The 25054-nt window shown below is 34.9% G+C and overlaps 2 long non-coding RNA genes across 2 annotated transcripts; both read left to right on the forward strand.

Moving 5' to 3' along the window:
- The first annotated feature begins 456 nt into the window (after positions 1-456).
- On the forward strand, positions 457-4907 carry LOC121415175. Its single transcript, XR_005969962.1, has 4 exons — positions 457-487; positions 1619-1663; positions 2892-2949; positions 4587-4907. It is a non-coding gene; the product is annotated as an uncharacterized LOC121415175 (long non-coding RNA).
- Positions 4908-20442: 15535 nt separating this feature from the next.
- LOC121415176 lies at positions 20443-22651 on the forward strand. Its single transcript, XR_005969963.1, has 3 exons — positions 20443-20455; positions 21442-21499; positions 22335-22651. It is a non-coding gene; the product is annotated as an uncharacterized LOC121415176 (long non-coding RNA).
- Positions 22652-25054: the final 2403 nt, after the last annotated feature.

Here is a 25054-nt window from a genome sequence, read left to right on the forward strand (position 1 = left end):
GGAATAGTTTATCAGAGGTTTGACTGGCAATCACTATTTTCTGAGAGAGGCGAAGCCCCGAGGAAAAAAGTAATTGCCAGTCCAACTGAATCTTATTTCGTTTTTGGACTAACAACCTTCGAAATCACGAACCTTTGGAATAATGAACCTTAGGAATATTCGAAGCTTCGGCATAACGAAGCGTCGAATTTCGAATGCATGCGGAATTTTCGACCCCGTGTTATTACGACTCTGCAGTTTGACGCCTTATAGTATACGGTATACCATGGACCCAGGGTTATACCAAACGATCGGGAGTAATTAACGGAATTTACATTGTTCTAGAATGGGAGGACTTTACTATACTGTTTACTATATTACTACATTTTTACTATGATGTTCTTGGTACTAGGTTACTGGGCGTATTAGAAACCATATTAATCTTATACTAATGTTATTTTTTTCATCAATGTAGCTGAGGACGGGAACGTGAAACTTGAAGAGTCTGGTGAGTATTATATTGTTTTAGTGCTAATAGATGCCGATTTGTGTCTACTATTTTATTTCATTTCAATTCTGCTATCTAAAAGTGGATTGAAATTCGTAAGCTTTGATTTAAATTTGAGTCTTTTCCGTCATTTCATTATTCACTATTTCATTCTATAAAGATCTGAAAAACAGGGGTTTCTCCCCCGAAGTCGCGATTGTTTCCCTAAAATGTAAAACAAATTCGAATAACTGCTTAAACTATTCACCAATCAACCGCATTGATAGGGTATTGTTTTCAAATCTGAAAATGTATATCATAATCTATTCTGAAGAATCGTCTAAATGACTGGGCGTGGGTGGGATAAATAACGAGAAGTTGGAAATGGCTGGTAATCGTGCAGTTGTGAAGTTATTTAAAGGACAAGTCCAACCCAACAAAAAGTTTGTTTGAATAAAAAGTGAAAAATCTAACAAGCATAGCGCTGAAAATTTCCTCAAAATCGGATGTAAAATATGAAAGTTATGTCATTTAAAAAATTCATTTAATTTCACAAAACAGTTATATGCACATCCTGGTTGGTATGCAAATGAGGAGACTGATGACGTCATCCACTCACTATTTCTTTTGTGTTTTATTACATGAGATATGAAATATTATAATTTTTCCCCATTGTCAAGTGAAACAATGATTAATTCCTCCCTGAACATGTGGAATTAACATTGTTTAATACTTTATAGGGCAATCAAGTTGGTCCTCATTGTCAAATCTGTAAAAAATGAATATTGTATAATTCAAACAAAAAAAAATATAATGAGTGATGGACTGTAATTGACTGTCTCATTTGCATGTCTCTGAGTTGTGCATTTCACTCTTTTGTGAATAATAAGCAAAACTTTAAAATGCCGTAACTTTCTTATTCTATATCCGATTTTGATGAAATTTTCAGAGTTATGCTTGTTTGATTTTTCTCTATTTATTCAAATACACATTGTTCTGGGGTGGACTTGACCTTTAATGGACGATTATAGGATGGAACATAATAACATGATGAGGAGACATATTCATATTCAGTTTCTTTTCACAGAAATCAAATGTCATAGGCCTACTTCGGTTTTATTCAATATGTTTGATTTTTTGTTCGACATGTAGGTTTCGTACATATTGCTAAAGAAGTGGCTGAGGACGGAGCATCTGGTAAGATTTAATCTTACTTTTTTTACGTCACATCATTAGTGCTTTTGTGGAGATATGATACACAAAATAACGAAGAAATTTGTCAAATGAACAGAGGGAGGAGAAAAAGAATGCCGATATAAATTTTAACAAGGATATTAACAAGAAGAAGAGGAGGAAGTATTGCGTATGTGTGAGGGTCTGCCTGCAGGCCCCTGTAGCTCTGCCATTTTCTAGGTTCGCATCTGGGGGCGTTTCATGAAAGGACTTGTCGGACATTTTATCCGACAAGTACCAGTTTATCCGCCAGTTACCATAGAAACAGTGCCTCTCAGCTAATCAGAATCAAGGAAAGATGTCAGATCTGACAACTTGTCGGATGAAAATATTGATGAAACGCTCCCCTGGTCACGTCTTTCGAATGGTGGCGTTGATTCCATTCGAATAAATTGTTTTTTATTTAAATTTATGTTACTGGTGAAGAGGTATAAATAATATAGTGTTGTATTTTTAATAGTATGCCCATCTACAGTGCCATTAACATTTTTTGAGGGACATATTGTATACCCTGTCATGTCAACTTGAAGCACAGTCAAATGTCCAAAACGAGGGTTAAAAATAATGTATGACGTATACATTTAATCTCAATAATGGCCCAATAAAACAAATTTTACTCTCATTGTTCAGAAATTTGTATGCCTTTAATGTTTTGCAGTGATATACATTCTGGCGGTGGTATTATGAAGATGTTGTCATTTCGAGACAGTTTACAGTGATCTGATTGCAAAAATAAGGTGATATTAAATCATAGCAGTTATCCATAAATATATTTATCAATTTTTTGTCATTCCAATAACCTTCACTAAGTATCATTACCGTCATTATAGATTATTATCTTTGGGGTTCCTTTACCATTAAAATCATCATCATCGTTATCGTTATTATTGTCAATATCATTATTATCATTGTCATTATCATTATGATTATTATTATTATTACAATCATCACCGTCATCGTCATCATAAGCATTGTTATGATTATTATCATTATAATGTATTCTAAAGCTCATAGGCCTACTTGACTATTTTCGTTATTACCGGAGATCTTTGATCAAAAAGAGTAAATTAATGTCACCTTGTTCCTAAGTAATCAAAATCAGTTTGGAATACAGTAATGTATCAATTTGTATTCGTAATATTCTTTTTCAACGTTAAACTTATTACCATCTTATTTTCTTGTGTCTTTGCAGTTGAGGAAAGCGATTGTCCTCCCGGCCTCTGGTGTCGTTCGGCGTAAAAATGGCAGAGGTAAAAATTGCAGAATGTAAAACTGGCAGGGGTAAAAAATGGCAGAAGGTAAAAATGGCAGTAATGGCAGGGGTAATCATTGCAGAAGGTAAAACTGGCAGGGGTAAATTGCAGATGGTAAAAATGGCAGGGGTAAAAACTGCAGAAGGTAAAAATGGCAATGGTATAATGGCATTGGTAAAAAATGGCAGAAGGTAAAAATGGCGGGGTAAAAATTGCAGAAAGTCAAGAAGGCAGAGGTGAAAATGGCATAGATTAAACAGATATTGCCTACCTAGAGTTTGAATATAATATTTCCTCTCCCCGACGGAGTTATATTTTTCCCAAGGGAATATATTTTGCCCGAAGCGCGCAGCGCTGAGGGAAAATATTATCCCGAGGGAAAAATATAGCTTCGGAGGGGAGTTGAAATGTTATTTATTAAAACGATAGACCAGGCAATATCTGTTATATTATATAGTATATGTGGATTCGCCATCAGAAATTGTATTCATCATCTGGCTCAAACCCGAAATTCTTGCTACTGCTCTGATCCATCTACGTCATAATAGTTTTTTTTTTTTTTGAAAATACATTAAGCGCGTTCTTCATGCAATCGACGCGTTAACACTAGCGCGTACATCAACTACCTTGTTGCGCAACTTGTATGCAGCGAGTGACGTCACCTTATACCGTGTTTACACATTGACTCGGCTCGGGTGTTGAATCCGCGAGCCGGGTTGAACACTGCGAAGAAGGGATCAGAGATCGCGTTTATACGTACATATAAAAAGGCGAGTTCAACACGGCTCGCGGATCTCGAACGGAAGAAGAATTATGACGTCGCAAATTAAACGCGGGAAATTCACCACCGGAATCGAATCTTGTCCGTGCGAACAACAACAATGCCAAAAGTGAAAGCGCGCAGTGACCTGGTCAAGAGAGTTCGACACGGCTTTCTGTTTACACACGAAAAAATTGCCGAGTCTGACTCGGCTCGCGGGTTGAAACCTACGATTTTGGCGGATCAAAAAAGCCGTGTTCGACACGGCTCGCGGATCACACTGATCGCGTTTACACAGCATAAAATTGCCGTGTTGAGCACGGCTCGCGTGTCGAACCCCCGAGCCGTGTCACTGTGTAAACACGGTATTAGTGGATATAACGCCGCAATTGAAAATACTACGCGGTATATTCCCTGAGATGACGTCAAAACCTAGAATATAACAAATGTGATCCTCGCAGCCATGGTCACGTGATGGCGTATTGACCTATCACTGATTCGAATCTACATGACCTATGTAATACTAACATTTAGCTAGTACTCACGAAATAACGACAATATGATGTGGTTTTGTATTTTAGGGGGATGTTCCATAAATTTCAAATGATTGCTCTTCCTTCATAAAAGGGCAAATTCACCCCCAAAAAAAAGAAAAAATTCCAACAATGTTACGCTGGAAACTTTATAAAAAAATCGGATGTGAAGTATGAAAGTTATGTTATCTTTAAGTTTCGCTTATTTTAACAAAAGAGTTATATGTACACCCTGGTTAGTAGGCAAATCAGGGGACTAACGATTTCTGGAAATCGCCGCTACTATCGATATTGTATCAAATGATCTAATGATTACCAAATTTTATTATTTTTATGCACAGGAAATGCTGGAAGACCGAATGAGAACTGGAAATGGGATTAGGATTAACATGTCATAATGTCGACAAACTTAGTCGATAATCCTGAATACATTCATATTCCATCATCAAAATCTGTATAGTACTGCATTAAGCAATGTCATTATTTTGAATCAGTGTTGTTAATCACAAAAATGTTCATCATGTTCACTATGACCATGATGACCAAGAAATACAATTACGACACCCCATTAGCTTACTTACTAACTCAAAGGTCAAGTACACCCCAGAAAAATGTTTATTTTAATCAATAGAGAAAAAATCAAACAAGCCCAAAGCTGAAAATGTTATCAAAATCGGATCTAAATTAAGAAAGTTCCAATTTTAAGTTTTGCTTATTTTTCACAGAACAGTTAAACACAGCAAAAACTGTGGTGTTAACCGGTGTACATAGAGGACCACACCAGCTATTTTACACTGGTGTTAAATTGGTGGTGTTAGTTTTACACATCTAGGTGTTATTACAACACCTATGGTTGTTACATTTACACTATTTGGTGTTATGTTCAATCTCTAGGGTGTTATTTTCACACCTCAGGGTGTGGTCCTCTATTAATACCAATTGGTGTCAGATTTGACACCACCGTTTTTACAGTGTATGCACAACTCAGTGACATACAAATGAGAGAGTCAATGATTCCCCTCACTCACTATTTCTTTTGTTTTTATTGTTTGAATTATACAGTGTTCCATTTCTAACAGATTTTGATTTTTGTTCAGAGAGGAATAAAACCTTTTTTACAGGACAACTGGGAGAAAATTATAAAATTTCATATCATAAACCAAAAAAGAAATGGTGAGTGATGTCATCAGTCCTCTCATTTGCACATCGACCAGGGGAGCGTTTCATGAAAGGACTTGTCAGATGTTTTATCCGACAAGTCCCATTTTATCCGACAGTTACCATAGTAACAGTACCTCTCAGCCAATCAACATCAGAGAAAGATGTCAGATCTGACAACTTGTCGGATGAAAATGTTAATGAAACACTCCCCTGGATGTGAATACAACTGTTTTGTGATAATTAAGCACAAATTTAAAATATCATCACTTTCTTGGATTTTTCTCTTTTATGCAATTTAATTTTTTGTAGGGATGGCCTTGTCCTGTAATAATCTCTTTAAATTTAGCATTATCTCAATCATGACTATCATTATTATTGTTCCAGACCGACAAATTGGCGGGTTACAACATTAATTCTCTTAAATGCACAGACACCAGAATATATTTAGCAAAAGTGACATGAAACCATGTGTTATCCATTAAAATGATATAAAAAGATGAAAAATAATGTATATCTTGTTATTTCAAATTGTCATATTTTCGACGTGTATATAATCATGTTTTCCAAATAAAGTGTGCTAACGTACACAGTGTTCTCAAGTATCGCCCTGGTATGTGCTGACTCACACAGCATGCTGATATGTTAACCCTTATAAAGACCTACATCAGTGTAAAGTATACGGCATATTGCAGATACTAATAACTTTATACCCAAATAGGAATAAATTAAATATGTGTGTGTGCGTGGGTGTGTGTCGATAGGTGTGTGAGCGATTTTGTAATGATTTACTTATTAGAATATTTTCTTGCACCTATCTCTATGCATTTTACCCATCAAACGGGGACGTGCTACCCTCGGATTTCGTACCCGGTCCGGAAAACCATGCATGATTATAAAACTCATCTCCGATGGTCAGATAACAATGTTGTGAGGATTTGTATGGGTGTGTGTGTGAGGGTGACTGAGCGAGTTTGTACTTCCTGGGGAAACTTTCCTTTTCTCGAGGGCCTCCCTGGTTGATGTTTGAAATTCACGAATATTTCCCATTTCATTTCAAACCATCTCATATAGTTCAAAAGATTTGCAAAAAGTTTCCGCTCTGCTAATTAAATTCAAGTTCTGTGTGTAGTGGTAGGAAGCAAGGACGGAAATCTCAGCCTGGAGGGACCCCCCCCCCTTCCCAAAATACTAGGTGGGACATAGTGTCGGACCGTGACCGGAGGAGACAAAACATTGGAGGGGCACTGTATTGTTTATTCTTTGTGTGAACAACGCTGTACCCCTCCAATGCTTTGTCTCCTCCGGGTCACGGTCCGCCACTGGGGGACACAATATCAAATGTCCTCCCTATTATTTTTGATCTCTTATGATGGAAAGAAATGCATCATTCAAAATCGACTTTTGGACGAGATGACCTTACTTTTGGGTGATAACCTTTTTTTTTCTTTTTTTTTTTGCTTCTCAAATTTTCCAGCCCCTGGTCCCCCCACCTTTGGGGAGAGATGTCCGCCCATGGTAGGATACTATCCCCAGTTAGAGACACTAAGTCCGCCAATGATTCAGTTGTGTGGAATAAATTCACTTTTTTATGTAACGCACTTCCCAAAGTTGGACATTCTAAGCACTGATCTAAACATCAACAGGATCGTTACCTTCACAATCGACTGAAAATTTTTGATATTCTGACCTAAAATTGGACTTTCTAAGCACATTTGGTAATCATGAACAGGTTGGACATCTACATGAGTTTGCCACCAGGGGCGTCGATCCATTTTTCAGATTGGGGGGGGGCAAAATCCTGAACCAACTTTCCAAAGGCAAAACAAACAAACTCACACACACAAATATATATGTACGTATACATATGTACGCACACACACATAAATATATATATATATGTATATATATTTAATATATTTTCATTAATTATTAAGAATGCAAATTTGCTTTTATTCATTATTATTATTACTAGTATAATTAATGTTAATGGATTACTCATATCCAATGAAGTCTGACTGATACCGTTATTCTGAAGTCTGGTTTAACTTAGACCATGGTCTAGCTCTGTGCTAAAATTATGAAAAGCCAAACGTTTCAAAATTTTATTTGCAGTGAATGCTTCTAATGTTAACTGTGCTCATCGCTTATTATTTAATGTGAAGACAACTGTCACACTTATCCTTCCCAGGCAGTTAATAATGTTTTGGGAGTCAAATAAGCTGATACATTGAACATCTACTGTTATAGATTTATGTAACAACTGGCTTTCCATAGTTAAACCACAACTTAAAACCAGAGTATGAATTAAACCCGACTTCTGAATACGGGCCTAAGAGTATGATGTTGGATGCTGTTACAGTTCGCAGCAACTAGTCTTCCGCATCCAATTTGTATTGCTGATGTTTCACACAATAGCATCAATCGTAAAGAAAAAAACCGCAGCCCCTTCCTCGATTAAAGGCTACACCACATCGGATGATTTTAAGTTTGGTGTTGAACTTCCGGTGTTGGGTTTTGAGCCAATTTTCACACCAGCACAGCACCAACATAGGAATAAGATTGGTCTTGGGGCAGGTCTCACTTGGTGTTTATAGTGATCAATAATGTGATTTGGATCATTCTTATAAACTCAGATATAGGTGCTGGAATTGTGGAAGGCAATCTGAATAGTGAACTTGATTATGTGTTGGAGCTTGGAAAGCAATAATCTAAATTGTAATTCATTCACCAACACCAAACTTTAATATGTGTTGGAGCTCGGGAAAGCAATCTGATTTATGCTTCAAGCTCCAACACCAAACTTGATTGTAGGAACGAGGGAAATCAATCTGAATTGTGCTTCAAACACCAACACTAAACTTGATTAGGTGTTGGAGAGTAGGGAAGACATTTTGAATGGTGCTTACAACCACCAACACCAAACATGATTAGGTGTTAGAGCTTGGAAGGCTATTTAAATTGTGCTACCAACACTAACACTAAACTTGATTATGTGTTGGAGCTATATAGTGAAGGGCTAAAGGAAAGGCTAAATGACTATATATTTATAAAAGTCTTTCCTAGCAGTAGGCATAAAAGGCTCCCGTCTAAAACAGGAAGACATATTATTGACCCACTTACCAACCTTACAGCGCTTCACATTAATTATACACACCCACACACACACACACATACCTCTCCTTGACACCCAACACAATAAGACCCCCCTCACACACAAATACACACACCTGTAAATAGGTATCGGCCCTTTGTAGACTTAACGTGAAAATATGAATTACTAGCGTAGAAAAAATATATAACATTTAGCCATCATAGATACCATTATTACACCTAGCTATCAGCATTCTACATGTGGCAAATTAAGTCACAACTTTTTTTTAAAGTTGCGATTACTAGTCTAGTATAATGTTCGAAAAAGAAATGTTTAGCATCTTAGGTATTCAATTCAATTCAAATTCAAATAAAACATTTATTTTCTTCCATTTCAGTACATTTTTTCATAACATAAATTCATACATAAATCAATTTGTTATATAAACAAAATATATATATATATAAATATGTACATATTAGGTTTAAGGAAGAAGGCGTATACCCTAAAAGCTGAGGCTTGTGGCGGGATACGCCTGTAGACAAAAATACAATACACAATACCAAGAAAAAGGGCAGAGAAAAGAAAAAAGAAAACAAAGAAAATGAAAGTGAACAAGAGAGGGAGACGTGAGCGGGGAGGCGGGCATGACTTACGAAATAAAATAGAATGCTCAACAAAATATCAGTGGGGGCAAAGTATAAATGCCGCAACAACAATTGTCCATGGTTCATGTTAGAAGTCAAAGAAAACGTAAGAAGGGAGAAATATTTATATATATAACGACAGAAGCATTTTTTTCATTTTATATTTAAAGCTGATTGTCGACAAAGATTTTTTTATGTAATCCGGAATTTCATTCCATATTTTTGGGCCAGTATAACGAATGTTGTGTTGGAAAATTATTTTTCTATGTTTGGGAATGAATATTTGATTATTTGAACGGGTATCAAAATGATGTATGTTGGAAACATGTGTAAATGAATCACGAAATTTTTGTGGAATTTGAGAATTTAAACATCTGTAGAGAAAATGACATTGTTGAAGTTTGTTGATGTCTTCTAGTTTCAACAATTTTAGGGAATGAAACAAATTCGTGGTATTTGCTGGTGGTATACTGACGTCTGGAGAAATAATACGTACAATTTTATTTTGAAGGGAACATAATTTTTTAAGATGGGTTTGATATGTGTTAGCCCAGACTAAATTACAGTAATAAAAATATGGCAGGATTAAAGAGCAATACAATGTACGTAATACAGTTTTAGGCAAGTAAAAACTTAGACGATATATTATTCCAATATTTTTTGCAACTTTGTTCTCAATTTCATTTATGTGATGTATCCATGTTAAATTACTATCAATGATAACGCCAAGAAACCTAGTATTTTCAACTCTGGGAATTATTTGATTGTTAAGCTTCACCACTACATGATTAAGATCAATACGCTTTGTGGAGTTACGGAATATAATGTAGTTGCATTTCTTATAGTTAATGGTAAGCTTGTTCGCACAAAACCATTTACAAACATTTGTTAGTTCAGTATTTACAGTTTCACATAAGTGATAAAGATTTTTATCAGAATAAACAATATTGGTATCGTCGGCATACATAATAAAGGAAAGGAGATTTGACGAACGATAAATGTCATTAATAAATAAAATAAACAAAAGTGGGCCAAGTAATGACCCTTGCGGTACTCCACATTCAATTGTCCTAAGTTCAGACTGAATGGAGTTATAAATGGTGCATTGTTTACGATTTGAGAGGTAACTAGAAAAAAGGTCGAGGGCAGTTCCACGAATACCATAGTTATCTAGTTTTGATAAAAGTATTTTATGATTAATAGTGTCAAACGCTTTTGACAAGTCAATAAATATCCCTATTGCAAATGAGTCGTGCTCAAAGGAGTCAATTACTGTATTTGTTAATTCAAGAAGAGCTAGTTCTGTTGAGTGGTCACTACGAAATCCGTATTGAGATTCAAAAAGACACTTGTTATTTTCAAGAAAACTATACGCCCTTTTATAAATGATCTTTTCCAATATTTTAGAAAAAACAGAAAGCACTGATATGGGCCTATAATTACCAATTTGCTCTTTGTCACCAGTTTTAAATATTGGAGAAACTCGAGCAACTTTCATTTTGTCAGGAAATACCCCAGAGGTTAACGATAAATTGAATATATGACATAAAGGTTCGCTTATTAGTTCGATTACAAGTTTAACAATCTTAGGTGAGCATTCATCAAGACCCGGAGTTTTGTTGTTATCGAAACGCATGACAATGTTACATATTTCACGTTGGCTTACTGGATTTAAAAACAAAGATTTTGAATTTGGTTCAGATAGATAAGTTCTGAAATCTGTATCATTTTGAGGAGTGATATTGGCTAACTTTGGGCCTATTTCAACGAAAAAATTATTAAAAGTATTTGCTATTTGGTACGGGTCTGTCGACCGACCTTCATCACAAACTATAGTGTTGGAGGTTGATTTTCTTCTTTTATTTAATATTGACTTGATCATTTGCCATGTACGGTTTATATTATTTTTGTATTCTTCAAATTTGGATTTATAATAATGTTTTTTAGCCTGCCGTTTCAAATAGTTCACTTGTTTAAGAGAATCCTTGTATTGACTTTCATTTCTAACTGTTGGTTTATGGATATATTTTTTATATAGATTGTTTTTATGTCGAATAGATTGAAGCAAACCATCGGTCATCCAACATTTCAGTTTAATTTTCTTACTGGGTGTTTTTTTTTAATGGAAAATTGTTATTATACAATGTAGTAAATTTAGTTATGAATATGTCATATGATTGATTAGCATCCTGCATATTAAAAATTTCGTCCCAATTTGAATTTTCGATTTGATTTTTAAATTTCGCAATATTTTGTGTTGTAAAAGATCTACGGAGTACGTTATGACTTGCCGATTTAGTTTTACTAACATTCATGTAAGTTACATGAAATATTGGCAAGTGATCTGACACGTCAGAGTATATCACTCCAGCTTTAGTATCTAAGTCAAATTGATTTGTCAGAAAATTATCTAAAAGGGTGGCACTTGTCTTAGTAATTCTTGTGGGCCTGTGAATTATAGGGAGAAAAAAATTACTGAAAAGACAGTTCACAAAGTTCTTAGATTGAGAATTTGAGTTGTGTTTTAAAATATCTATGTTTAAGTCGCCCGTCAAAAATACCCTTTTATTTTCCCTGGAAAGACGGATCAAAAGGCTATCAAACTCCTCAATAAATGAATTAACGTCCAACGATGGGGCTCTATACAAGGTTCCTACAATTATATTTTTCCCTGAGCACTGTTCCAGTTCGATGAATAAAGAATCGCACGTTGCTTCGCTTAAATTAAGGTCAGTGCGTACTAAGAAATTAAAAGAATCATGAATATACATTCCAACTCCACCACCTCTGGAATATTTCCTATTATTGCAAACGAACGAGTAGTTAGGCATATAAACAAGAGGACTTTCGAATCTTAGCCAGGTTTCGGATATGGCAATTATATCAAATGTAAATTTCAAAGAGTTAAGACAGCTTGAAATGTCATCAAAAGAATTCAAAAGACTTCTAGCATTAAAGTGAATGCTTGAAAATTTACCGCCGCTCGGGACACCAATATTTTCAAAGTTTGCATTAAATTCTTCATAACAATAGTACCGAGAGTCATTTGAACTCTCAGTATAGAACTGGAAGTCCGGGTCAACATCGTCATTTGGGACAATGCTTTCATGTGCTAAAAAAGGATCAAAATGTAAATGAGAAATTCTATCAAAATTGTCTTCTAAGCGTTCATCAGCCGATATTACGTCATCGAGCTCGTTATCATTCAACTGGTTGAAAGGAAATAAGTGTTCAAGACAGTGTTTACAACAAGAAAAATATTCGTTCCAGTAATGGCTCCGACACATTTGCTTACACATGTAACAATATATTCGATTATGTACTAGGTCACTAGATTCATGTATAGGTTCACTCGTCATCGAAGTAAAAATTCGTCGCTTTATCATGTAGGAATTTCAATCCAGACTGATACCTAATTTGACAAATGTCATTAAAGTACATTAGGTTATATGCTTTGTGTATTGTAGTTTTGGCTATGGGAAAGATAACAAAACCTGTGCAAATTGTTGTTGCAAATTGAATGAGTACAAACAAAATGAATACATACTGAACGTCAATTGAACGTCGTTTGATATAAACGGGAGAGTCATGCCCACAAAAAAGTTGGAGAAAGAAAATAAAGTTGGCAGAAAAGGAAATATGTGAAGAATAAATTGCCCTTGTAATTAAGCTTATTTTGTACAAAATTATACACATCATGGGTATAAAACCGATATAAAAATCCATCACATAACCACTATAAGGAGCCAATTTTAAGGCAAAAAATAATTAAGTGGATGCGTCTGCATCAATATGCAATATTATTCAAATAAATTGTTTGGATGCTATCATATCTTTTTTCTTTATATACACATTTGTATAGTAAAAATGAATACAATAAATCAGATTTTTTTAAATGCATTATCCACAGTCTTGTCACAAATAGAACTGAGTTATTGAGAAATTAAGAATAGTTGGACAAGATAAACTTCAGACAATCAAAACTATTAATATAAAAAAATTAAATAAAAAGGCGAGACTTTCTGCATACACCATAGTTTGATGATTTTTTTTTTAAAGACAATGAGACAATTATAAAACGCAAATACCTTATGCAGTTTTCTTTGCATAATCTTTTTACGAAACTAATATGTGCATCCATATTCTCTAAACAAGTGAATTGCTTAAAAAAATGAAAGTGCAACGTTGCAATATAGACAAACATTTCATATTCTCGAAAAAATGTGATAAAGAAACTTCATCAAACAGTAAAATAATCCTTCAGTAGATTCTTGTTTTATTTTATTTTGTATTTTAATATGTTTATAGCTCAAAGTTGCACATCTGAGCAAAGAAGAGAAGAAAAAAAAAATCATCAAACTCCGTTTTGTCAGGTGTGTTGTAACATAAGCCTTTATATATTGTAAAAAAAAAAACATATTTCAAAAACTCATTATGCCTCAAGAACAATGATCTAAGAATATATGGAAATACATGTATGAAACAGTCAATTGAATATTATTAATTAAAAAGAATTGATATGTATTAAGAAAAAAAAGAAATTAAGAGAACCTAAAATCCATGGTGTGGGATGTAGATGCCCAATAAAATCTTGAAAATGGGAATGCTAGGTTTTTGGTATAAAAAATGTTAACATTTTCATTCAAAGTGGTGTAACAATTTTTATTTTTTACATCTCTAAGACAGGGCACACATTGTAGATACAATATCTCACCATCTAGAATCAAAGCCTACATATTCAAGACATCCTCAATCTCATTCCTAACATGACAAATTAAGGCCAATGTGCATCACTCCAACGTGTCCAAGGATAGGTTTGTAGAAATAGAGATTTCACCAAAAGTTTCCAGTTGATATTCAAAATTTGCAGAAAAAAAAATCAAATCAGGCTACAGATTTTCATTAGCAAAATCATTATTTCAGTTTGATTACTGTCCATGCTGTCTGAATGCATCTGAGAGGCAAGTAATAAACATGTCCGTTTATGGATAGGCCTATTATGTTACTATTATTTCAATATAAATTTAAATCTGCAGCACTGAAATGAAAATGGTGGATTCAAACATGTTAGACTAATAGGCATGTGATGTGACTGCAGTGAAAAACCTATATGCCTATGGAAGAATTATATTTACATTGAGTCAAATTTTGTTTAAATGTAAGGAATATTTGGGTATAATTTCTTAGACGTTTCCTTCATAAAAACCAGGTGGAAAAATGCATTTAAACTTAGTAACATACATCATGGTAACATACATCTGAGGTAATTATCAAGATACAGAAAATTCATGTCAAGGATTGACCTCAACAAGAGGTATTATTCAATGTAATTGCCCATGGACATGATGGAGCTGACGTATCAATCAATAAAAAAGACCTTAATTTAAAAAAAATACCTATTAAGAGACAGTAAAGAGAGCATAAGCAATGACCTTATATGGTACATGTTAAATCTTTCATTGATTATCAATAATACAAGGCATAGTATACATGCATATCATAAAAGGATCATAATTATAGGGCAGGGCCCACGCTCTCTGTTACTGATCTTTTATACATACTGTACATTATCGGACCTAACTGAATAAAGGTTAGATTGAAAATACTTCAATTCAAATTACAAGTAGGCAATTGACAGCCTGACTGATATTGATATCATGAATTGCTAGAATGCAGCTACTAGCAACAGACTATTGAAATTATGTTGTTGATAAATTTCATTAGGTCAAGTGTTCAACATGTTCAATGCAAGGAATATTTAGACGCCTACATCAGTAACAGCAAAAAATTATACAAGATTCAATATTGGAATCAAATTTATATAGGCCCTTGCTAAAAGGTACACCTACTGAAGTGAAGTAAATGAAAGAAATTGAGTTCTCATTCATGTGTATAAAATAGGTTGGTTAAAAACAAGCTTCATAGAATGTTAAATAATTATGATAGTCTAATAAGCAAAGCCAATGAGATATGGCTTAGCTTTTAAATAAAAGAATCTCAATTTGATACACATGCCTCAAAGCGTGGACCTACCATGTTCAAATGAAAACAAATACTATTGACAACTAACGTCAATGTGAGTCAATGGTGATGTATAACTTAAAAAGAAAATCAACAGCAAGGTGTATTGTGTAAAGGATGTTGATTTACCAAGCAAAATGTTGTATCAAAACTTACAAAATACACGAGTGATACATAATCATCATAAATTAGTGTCAACATCCAAAATAGACCTGGCCACTGGCAGGGGGGATGTCTGAGTCTAAGGTATATTAATATATATTTAAAAATGCCAATATATAGAAATATAAAGTATGTCAACTCTGAGCTTGTTTCGCTTACTTTGATTTATATCTATTACTTATTTAGAAGGTATGAAGGAAGAGTTTTCTCACTACGTTCATGGTTTTACCCTGTTAAAGAATTGGGTTATTGAATTGAAAAAGAAAACAAAGGTGTATTCATTGGAAAAGACTGACTCAACTCCTGCAATTAAAAAAAAAAATCATGACCTTTGACAATCCCGTATTTGTGGCAGATCAGGAATCCAACGAATAAATGCAATTCTAATAGCTTGAGGATTGTAATAAACACACTATCATGCATACCATGGTTCAAATATTTTGCTTTAATCAATAAGCAATATGCCATAAGCCTGTATACATCTCCTGTGTTCAGATATTTAGTTTACATAACATCCTATGATATGAAAAGACTCATCAAAATATAGGCCAAATGTTTTAAAATTATCACTTGATAAGTTCGGATGAGACTTAGATTGATGGCAAAAGGCATTCCAAGAGCACCAAATGCACTGGTATTGAAAATAACGCAAAAGCACTTATTATGAACCAAAGGTATGTAAAGTTAGGGTTCATATTAATTGGCAAAGAGTCATGACAGAGCAAAGAAAATACCACCATGGTACAGTTTATGCTCTGTAAGCATGGTAAGTAATATTTCATACATTCTTTGTAAAGAGTCATACGGAATATGAAAATAGAGTAAAATACGTTAATCGGAGAGAAAGCGTGACTTCTCACCAGTTGCTTAGACAATTGCCATCATGGAACATTTTTGTACGGTAACTTATAGTTTATATACATTTGTAGATGGACTGCACACACGGCATAATGGTGAGTAAAATGCAATAGTGATTGAAGACATAGATTTCTCACCAGTTTCACGGAGTTTACTCTGTGTATATGTCCCACGGAGCTGCGGCTTTACCCTTGTCCCGTGTTTCTAGTTGAAGCTTTGTACCGATGAGGCGAACTCTGGTAGATTTACCCTTGTCTTTCCGTAGTGAATAAGCCAATTTCTCAAGATGAAATCGCTTGGCCTTGAGATGTGGGGGGAGATCCGTGCGGATAGTGAAGCCAGGACGAGAATTTTTGTCGCGAACCTTGCTCTCGAAAGCTTGTAGGACTTCGTCGCGGTCAAACATTGATCCAAACCTAGCAATTATCGGGTCCGGCGTTTGGCGTTCTTGGCTGCCTCCTGGGTAGGGCCTGCGTGGGAGTTGATGCGCGTTCACAAAATACATTGCATTCACCTTCTCTTGAGAGAATCCTAGCGTAGAAATGGCGACGCGAACATCATGTACAGCATTCTTGGATGTCTTAGGCGCTCCGGGCGTTGATTTGATTCCGTAGAACAGCAAGTTGAGTTTCCGCTCATGTATTTCAAGACTAGTAATTGCATCTGTTAGCTTGGTCTCTGACTCATGGGCGTTCTCATCCATTTTAGGTAGCACCACATTCTCCAAATGCGCGATTCTCGCCGACGTATCCTCTGCAAATTTTTGAAGATCCGTGGTAGTTTTTCGTACAGCTCCTATTTCTGCTCTCAAGTTAGAAATCCCTTCATTCATAACATTCAATTTCTCCATGATTTTATTCATTGACCCGTCAAAGTCGTTACGTAGCTTATCAATGGACTCCTCTGTTGCATACTCACGACGGCCACTTTGTTCATTGGTTTCATCGTCGGAAGAAGGCTTATTCCGCAAGGAATATGCCTTAGCATTGGTAGATTTGGTGTTATTAGATGCTTTGCTCATGATTCTGTTCTCAAAAAGCGTTATTTGAAGAAGATGCAGACGGATTTTGTTGTGAATTTTCTAAGCTCCTAAAAATTGCGTGCTACATGCTCAGTGCGCCCTCTCTGTATGCACCATTAGATATCCAGGGGGGGAGGACTGGAAGTTTGTCTTTAAAAAAAGAAAGTTGACTTGCTGTATGAGCAACAAAAAAAAATTTACTCACAATCAGAGTTAAAAATAAAAAAAATGGTCCACTGACAAATCATCTGAAAGGTGATAAAAACTTGTCTCAATTGATTAAAGAAAAAAAATTGCTCAAAGAAGAAAGGGGAAAAAATGCATCAACCCAAACTTCCAGCCCCCCCCCCTCCCTGGGTATCTAATGGTGCGTCTCTTAGCATCTGAGTCTCCAAGTGCCACATGGGACCATACGGAATGTGGTTGAAATGGTCTGGAGCAGTGAGATCAATCCAATTATTCGTTTTTCTTAAATATATTTGATATATCTTTTAAAAGTTATGACATTCATAGCTTTTATTCAAAAACAAATTTTCTTAGGATATGAGAAAGGAAAGAAAGTGCAATCACGTTATTATCATGCAGGTATTATTTCATTCCACCACAATAAATTAAATTTTGTGATTTAAAATAACTGCACGAATAACAGCGCTGAAACTACAAATAGAGGATTGTCTATATAGAACTATATATTCGGACGTCAAAGACGACAGAGACGACAACGGTATTCGCTTTCAACAAGTTTATCTGACCCTGTACGATCCTGCAACTTTTGTTCAAGTCTTGAAACAAGATGAAGTCCACACGATTCGCCATTCCTCTCTTCATGGTACTCATCTTCATTGTTTACCAAGCTTCTTCATCTCATGGTAAGTATGCAATCACAATAAATTTTTCTTAAAAAAATAAAACGTTTCATTACGGTAAAGGAGAATTAAACCCTGGTAACAAGTAAGCTTGATTTAAGACAAAACAAAAATAAAAGAAACAAATCAATGAAAGTTTGGGAAAGTAAGTACCAAATAATAAGAAAGTTATGAGCATTTGCATACCCCCACATAGTGGAATAGCCTTCCTGAAGATATAAACTAATACGTCTCTTTTGAGTCTTAAATATATCCTCAAATCTTTTAATTCAATTAATGCGCCTCGGGCACTCTTCATAGCGGAATTTGAGCTTTAAAGTCACATTTTGATTATACTTATTATCCATTAATGGTTAGTTTGACATTTTTATTTAAAACAAAATCTAGATTTTTAAGTAGAATGGAGTTTACTGTTTATAGCCATTTCCATTCTGCTTTTTAAAAGTGGATTGAAATTCAAAAGTTTTCAATAAAAATTTGAGTCTTTTCCGTTCATTTCGTGTCATTTCATTATTCAATATTTCATTCTGTAAAGATCTGAAAAAACGGGATTCTCCCCAAAGTCGCAGTTGTTTTCCTAAACGTAAAAAAGTCGAATAACTGCTTAAACTATTCACCAATCAACCGAAATGATAGGGTATTGTTTTCAAATCTGAAAATGTATATTATACAAATATATCAGGCTTTGAGAAAGTATATTCGGAATAGTTTATCCGAGGTTTGACTGGTAATCACTATTTTCTGAGAGAGGCGAAGCCCCGAGGAAAAATAGTAATTGCCAGTCCAACTGAACCTTATTTCGTTTTTGGACTAACAACCTTCGAAATCACGAACCTTTGGAATAATGAACCTTAGGAATATTCGAAGCTTCGGCATAACGAAGCGTCGAATTTCGAATGCATGCGGAATTTTCGACCCCGTGTTATTACGACTCTGCAGTTTGACGCCTTATAGTATACGGTTATACCATGGACCCATGGTTATACCAAACGATCGGGAGTAATTAACGGAATTTACATTGTTCTAGAATGGGAGGACTTTTTACTATACTGTTTACTATATTACTATATCTTTACTATGATGTTCTTGGTACTAGGTTGCTGGGCGTATGAGTGTTTAGAAACCATATTAATCTTATACTTATGTTATTTTTTTCATCAATGTAGCTGAGGACGGGAACGTGAAACTTGAAGAGTCTGGTGAGTATTATATTGTTTTAGTGCTAATAGATGCCGATTTGTGTCTACTATTTTATTTCATTTCAATTCTGCTATCTAAAAGTGGATTGAAATTCGTAAGCTTTGATTTAAATTTGAGTCTTTTCCGTTCATTTCGTGTCATTTCATTATTCACTATTTCATTCTATAAAGATCTGAAAAACAGGGGTTTCTCCCCCGAAGTTGCGATTGTTTCCCTAAAATGTAAAACAAAGTCGAATAACTGCTTAAACTATTCACCAATCAACCGCATTGATAGGGTATTGTTTTCAAATCCGAAAATGTTCATCATTTTCTATTCTGAACACTCGTCTAAATGACTGGGCGTGGGTAGGATAAATAACGGGAAGTTGGAAATGGCTGGTAATCGTGCAGTTGAGAAGTTATTTAAAGGACAAGTTCACCCCCAACAAAAAAAAGTTTGTTTGAATAAAAAGAGAAAATCCAACAAGCATAGCACTGAAAATTTCATAAAAATCGGATGCAAAATAAGAAAGTTATGGCATTTTAGAATTTCACTTAATTTCACAAAACAGTTATATGCCCATCCTGGTTGGTATGCTAATGAGACTAATGACGTCACCCACTCACTATTTCTTTTGTGTTTCATTACAGAAAATATGAAATATAATTTTCCCCATTGTCAAGTGAAACAATGATTAATTCCTTCCTGAACATGTGGAATTAACATTGTTTAATACTTTATGGTTCAATCAAGTTGGTCCTCATTGTCAAATCTGTAAAAAATGAATATTGTATAATTCAAACAATAAAAAAAAAGATATAGTGAGTGCTGGATATAATTAACTGTCTCATTTGCATGTCTTTGAGTCGTGCATTTCACTCTTTTGTGAATAATAAGCAAAACTTTGAAATGCCGTAACTTTCTTATTTCATATCCGATTTTGATGAAATTTTCAGCGTTATGCTAGTTTGATTTTTCTCTATTTATTCAAATACACATTGTTCTGGGGTGGACTTGACCTTTAATGGACGATTATAGGATGGAACTCGACAACATGAGGAGACATATTCATATTCAGTTTCTTTTCACAGAAATCAAATGTCATAGGCCTACTTCGGTTTTATTCAATATGTTTGATTTTTTGTTCGACATGTAGGTTTCGTACATATTGCTAAAGAAATGGCTGAAGACGGAGCATCTGGTAAGATTTAATCTTACTTTTTTACGTCACATAATTAATGCTTTTGTGGAGATATGATACACAAAATAACGAAGAAATTTGTCAAATGAACAGACGGAGGAGAAAAAGAATAACGATATAAATGGAAATTTAACAAGGATATTAACAAGAAGAAGAGGAGGAAGAATTGCGTATGTGTGAGGGTCTGCCTGCAGGCCCCTGAAGCTCTGCCATTTTCTAGGTTCGCGTCCTGGTCACGTCTTTCGGATGGTGGCGTTGATTCCATTCAAATAATGTTTTTATTTATTTATTACGTTACTGGTGTAGAGGTATAAATAATATAGTGTTGTATTTTTAATAGTATGCCCATCTACAGTGCCATTAACATTTTTGAGGGACATATTGAATACCCTGTCATGTCAACTTGAAGCACAGTCAAATGTCCAAAACGCGGGTTAAATATATGATGTATACTTTTAATCTCAATAATGGCCCAATAAAATAAATTTTACTCTCATTATTCACACATTTGTATGCCTTTAGTGTCTGCTGTGATTTCAAGAAAGTTTACAGTGATCTGACTGCAAAATAAGATGATATTCAATCAACGCAGTTAATATATTTATCAATTTTTGTCATTCCAATACTCTCCACTACTATATTAGTATCATTACTATCATTATTGATACCAATATTATTATATTTGGTGTTCCTTTACCATTATAATCATCATAATCATTGTTACGAATATTATCATTATCATTATAATGTATTCGAAAGCCTATTATTAGCGGTTGCAGTAACTATTTATCCGGGCCATTTGTACGCATAATAGGACTACTTGAACATTTCCGTTATTAACGGAGATCTTTAATAAGAAACAGTAAATTAATGTCAATTTGTTCCTAGGTAATCAAAATAAGTTTGGAATACAGTAATGTATCAATTTTTATTTTTAATATTCTGTTCGTCTTAAACTTATTACCTATTTTCTTGTGTCTTTGCAGTTGAGGAAAGTGATTGTCCTCCCGGCTTGTGGTGTGGTTCGGCGTAAAAATAGCAGAGGTAAAAATTGCAGAACGTAAAAATGGCGGGAGTAAAAATGGCAGAAGGTAAAACTGGCAGGGGTAAAACTTGCTGAAGGTAAAACTGGCAGGGGTAAAAATTGCAGGAGGTAAAAATGGCAGGGTAAAAATTGCAGAAAGTAAAAATGGCATAGATAATAACATTTAAACCTGGCACCTGTGGTGTGTCAGCTAGTACTCACGAAATAACAATTTGATGTGATTTTGTGTTTCAGGGGGATTTTCCATGTATTTCTAATGATTGCACTGTAAACAATATTGGGTAAAAATTTTACCACCACGAGGGTAATTATATGTCCAACCAGTTTTGGGCAGTATTTTACCCAATGCGGGAAGCATATTGCGCAGTAAGGTTAAAAAAGGTTATTACTTTAGAATGGGCAGAATTTTCATCTTTCTGGATAAATAAAAATACCCCCAAAGAAATACCCAATGTTGATTTGACACATAATTACCCTCAGGGAGCACTTTTACCCAATATTTTTAGAGTGTGCTCTTCCTTTCTTTATAAAAGGGCAAATTCACCCCCCCCCCCTAAAAAAAAGGTTTATTTTAAAAAAGAAAAAATCCAACAACGTTACGCTGGAAGCTTTATAAAAAAAATCGGATGTAAAGTATGAAAGTTATGTTATTTTTAAGTTTCGCTTATTTTCACAAAACGGTTATATGTATACCTTGGTTAATAGTCAAATCAGGGCTCGGACTGACGATTTCTGGAAATGCAGGGACTGACGATTTCTGGAAATCGCCGCGTACGATCGATATTTGTATCAAATGATCTAATGATTATCAAATTTTATTCTTTTTATGCACAGGAAATGCTGGAGGACCGAATGAGAACTGGAAATGGGATTAGGATTAACATAAATGTCTACAAACGTAATCGATAATCCTGAATACATTCATATTCCATCATCAAAATCTGTATAGTACTGCATTAAGCAATGTCATTATTTTGAATCAATGTTGTTTATCACAAAAATGTTCATCATGTTCACTATGACCATGATGACCAAGAAATACAATTACGACACCCCATTAGCTTACTTACTAACTCAAAGGTCAAGTACACCCCAGAAAAATGTTTATTTTAATCAATAGAGAAAAAATCAAACAAGCCCAAAGCTGAAAATGTTATCAAAATCGGATCTAAATTAAGAAAGTTACGACAATTTTAAGTTTGCTTATTTTTCACAGAACAGTTATATGCACAACTCAGTGACATACAAATGAGAGAGTCAATGATTCCCCTCTCTCACTGTTTCTTTTGTTTTTATTGTTTGAATTATACAGTGTTTCATTTTCTAACAGATTTTGATTTTTGTTCAGGGAGGAATAAAGCCTTCTTTTACAGGACAACTGGGAGAAAATTATAAAATTTCATATAATAAACTAAAGAACAAATTGGGAGTGAGTGATGTCATCATTTGCACATCGACCAGGGGAGCGTTTCATGAAAGGACTTGTCAGACGTTTTATCCGACAAGTCCCATTTTATCCGACAGTTACCATAGTAACAGTACCTCTCAGCCAATCAACATGAGAGAAAGATGTCAGATCTGACAACTTGTCGGATGAAAATGTTGATGAAACACTCCCCTGGTTGTGAATACAACTGTTTTGTGAAATTAAGCACAAATTTAAAATATCATCACTTTCTTGGATTTTTCTCTTTTTATGCAATGTAACTTTTTGTGGGGGCGGTCTTGTCCTTTAATAAACTCTATAAATTTAGCATTATCTCAATCATAACTATCATTATTATTGTTCCAGACCTACAAATTGTCGGGTTACAACATTAATTCTCTTAAATGCACAGACACCAGAATATATTTAGCAAAAGTGACATGAAACCATGTGTTATCCATTAAAATAATTTAGAAAGATAAGAAATAATGTATATCTTGTTATTTCAAATTGTCATATTTTCGACGTGTATATAATCATGTTTTCCAAATAAAGTGTGCTAACGTACACAGTGTTCTCAAGTATCACCCTGGTATGTGCTGACTCAACAGCATGCTGATATGTTAACCCTTATAAAGACCTACATCAGTGTAAAGTATACGGCATATTGCAGAAACTAACAACTTTATACCCAAATAGGAATAAATTAAATATGTGTGTGTGCGTGGGTGTGTGTCGATAGGTGTGTGAGCGATTTTGTAATGATTTACTTCTTAGAATATTTTCTTGCACCTATCTCTATGCATTTTACCCATCAAACGGGGACGTGCTGCCCTCGGATTTCGTACCCGGTCCGGAAAACCATGCATGATTATAAATCTCATCTCCAATGGTCAGATAACAATGTTGTGAGGATTTGCATGGGTGTGTGTGTGAATGAGCGAGTTTGTAATGATCTACTTCCTGGGGAAACTTTTCTTTTCTCGAGGGCCTCCCTGGTTGATGTTTGAAATTCACGAATATTTCCCATTTCATTTCAAACCGTCTCATAAAGTTCAAATGATTTGCAAAAAGTTTCCGCTCTGCCAATTAAATTCAAGTTCTGTGTGTAGTGGTAAGAAGCAAAGGCGGAAATCTCAGCCTGGAGGGACGCCCCCCCCCACCCAAAATATTAGGTGGGACACTATATTGTTTATTCTTTGTGTGAACAACGCTGTACCCCTCCAATGCTTTGTCTCCTCCGGGTCACGGTCCGCCACTGGGGGGACACAATATCAAATGACCTCCCTACTATTTTTGGTCTCTTATGATGGAAAGAAATGCATCATTCAAAATCGACTTTTGGACGAGATGACCTTACTTTTGGGTGATACCCTTTTTTTTCTTTTTTTTTTTGCTTCTCAAATTTTCCAGCCCCTGGTCCCCCCATCTTTTGGGAGAGATTTCCGCCCATGGTAAGATACAATCCCCAGTTAGAGACACTAAGTCCGCCAATGATTCAGTTGTGTGGAATAAATTCACTCTTTTATGTAACGCACGTCCAAAGTTGGACATTCTAAGCACTTATCTAAACATCAACAGGATCGTTACCTTCGTAATCAAATGAAAATTTTTGATATTCTGACCTAAAATTGAAATTTCTAAGCACATTTGATAATCATGAACAGGTTGGATATCTACATACATATACATATATAATATATATGTGACTCATGAGATAGAGACATATCTCACCGACAAATTAATGCGAGCGCGAAAACAGGAAAAAGGTACCTGTTTAGGACTGTTTGTAGTAACTCATGAGGAGGATAGATACATGTATCTCACTACACAGATAATGCGAGTGCAGAGAGCGAGCTGAAATTTCTTTATATTCTGACCTGAAAGCTTAATATTCTAAGCATTTTTGGTACCAATGATTAAGACGGTTATCTAAAAGAACAATAGATGCGAGCGTTAAGCGAGAGCTGAAAATTTTGATATTTCGATCTGAAAAAAAGACAGTTTAATGGACGTTTTTGATAAAGAACAAGATATATATACATGTACGCCTCTGTTTGCCACCCCCCCCCCCCATGTGAAACATGAATTTGGCGTGTCCCCGGTCAAACATCAATTTAGCACCCCA

This window comes from Lytechinus variegatus, chromosome 5 (genome assembly GCF_018143015.1).
Source record: "Lytechinus variegatus isolate NC3 chromosome 5, Lvar_3.0, whole genome shotgun sequence".
Classification (NCBI taxonomy): Eukaryota; Metazoa; Echinodermata; class Echinoidea; order Temnopleuroida; family Toxopneustidae; genus Lytechinus; species Lytechinus variegatus.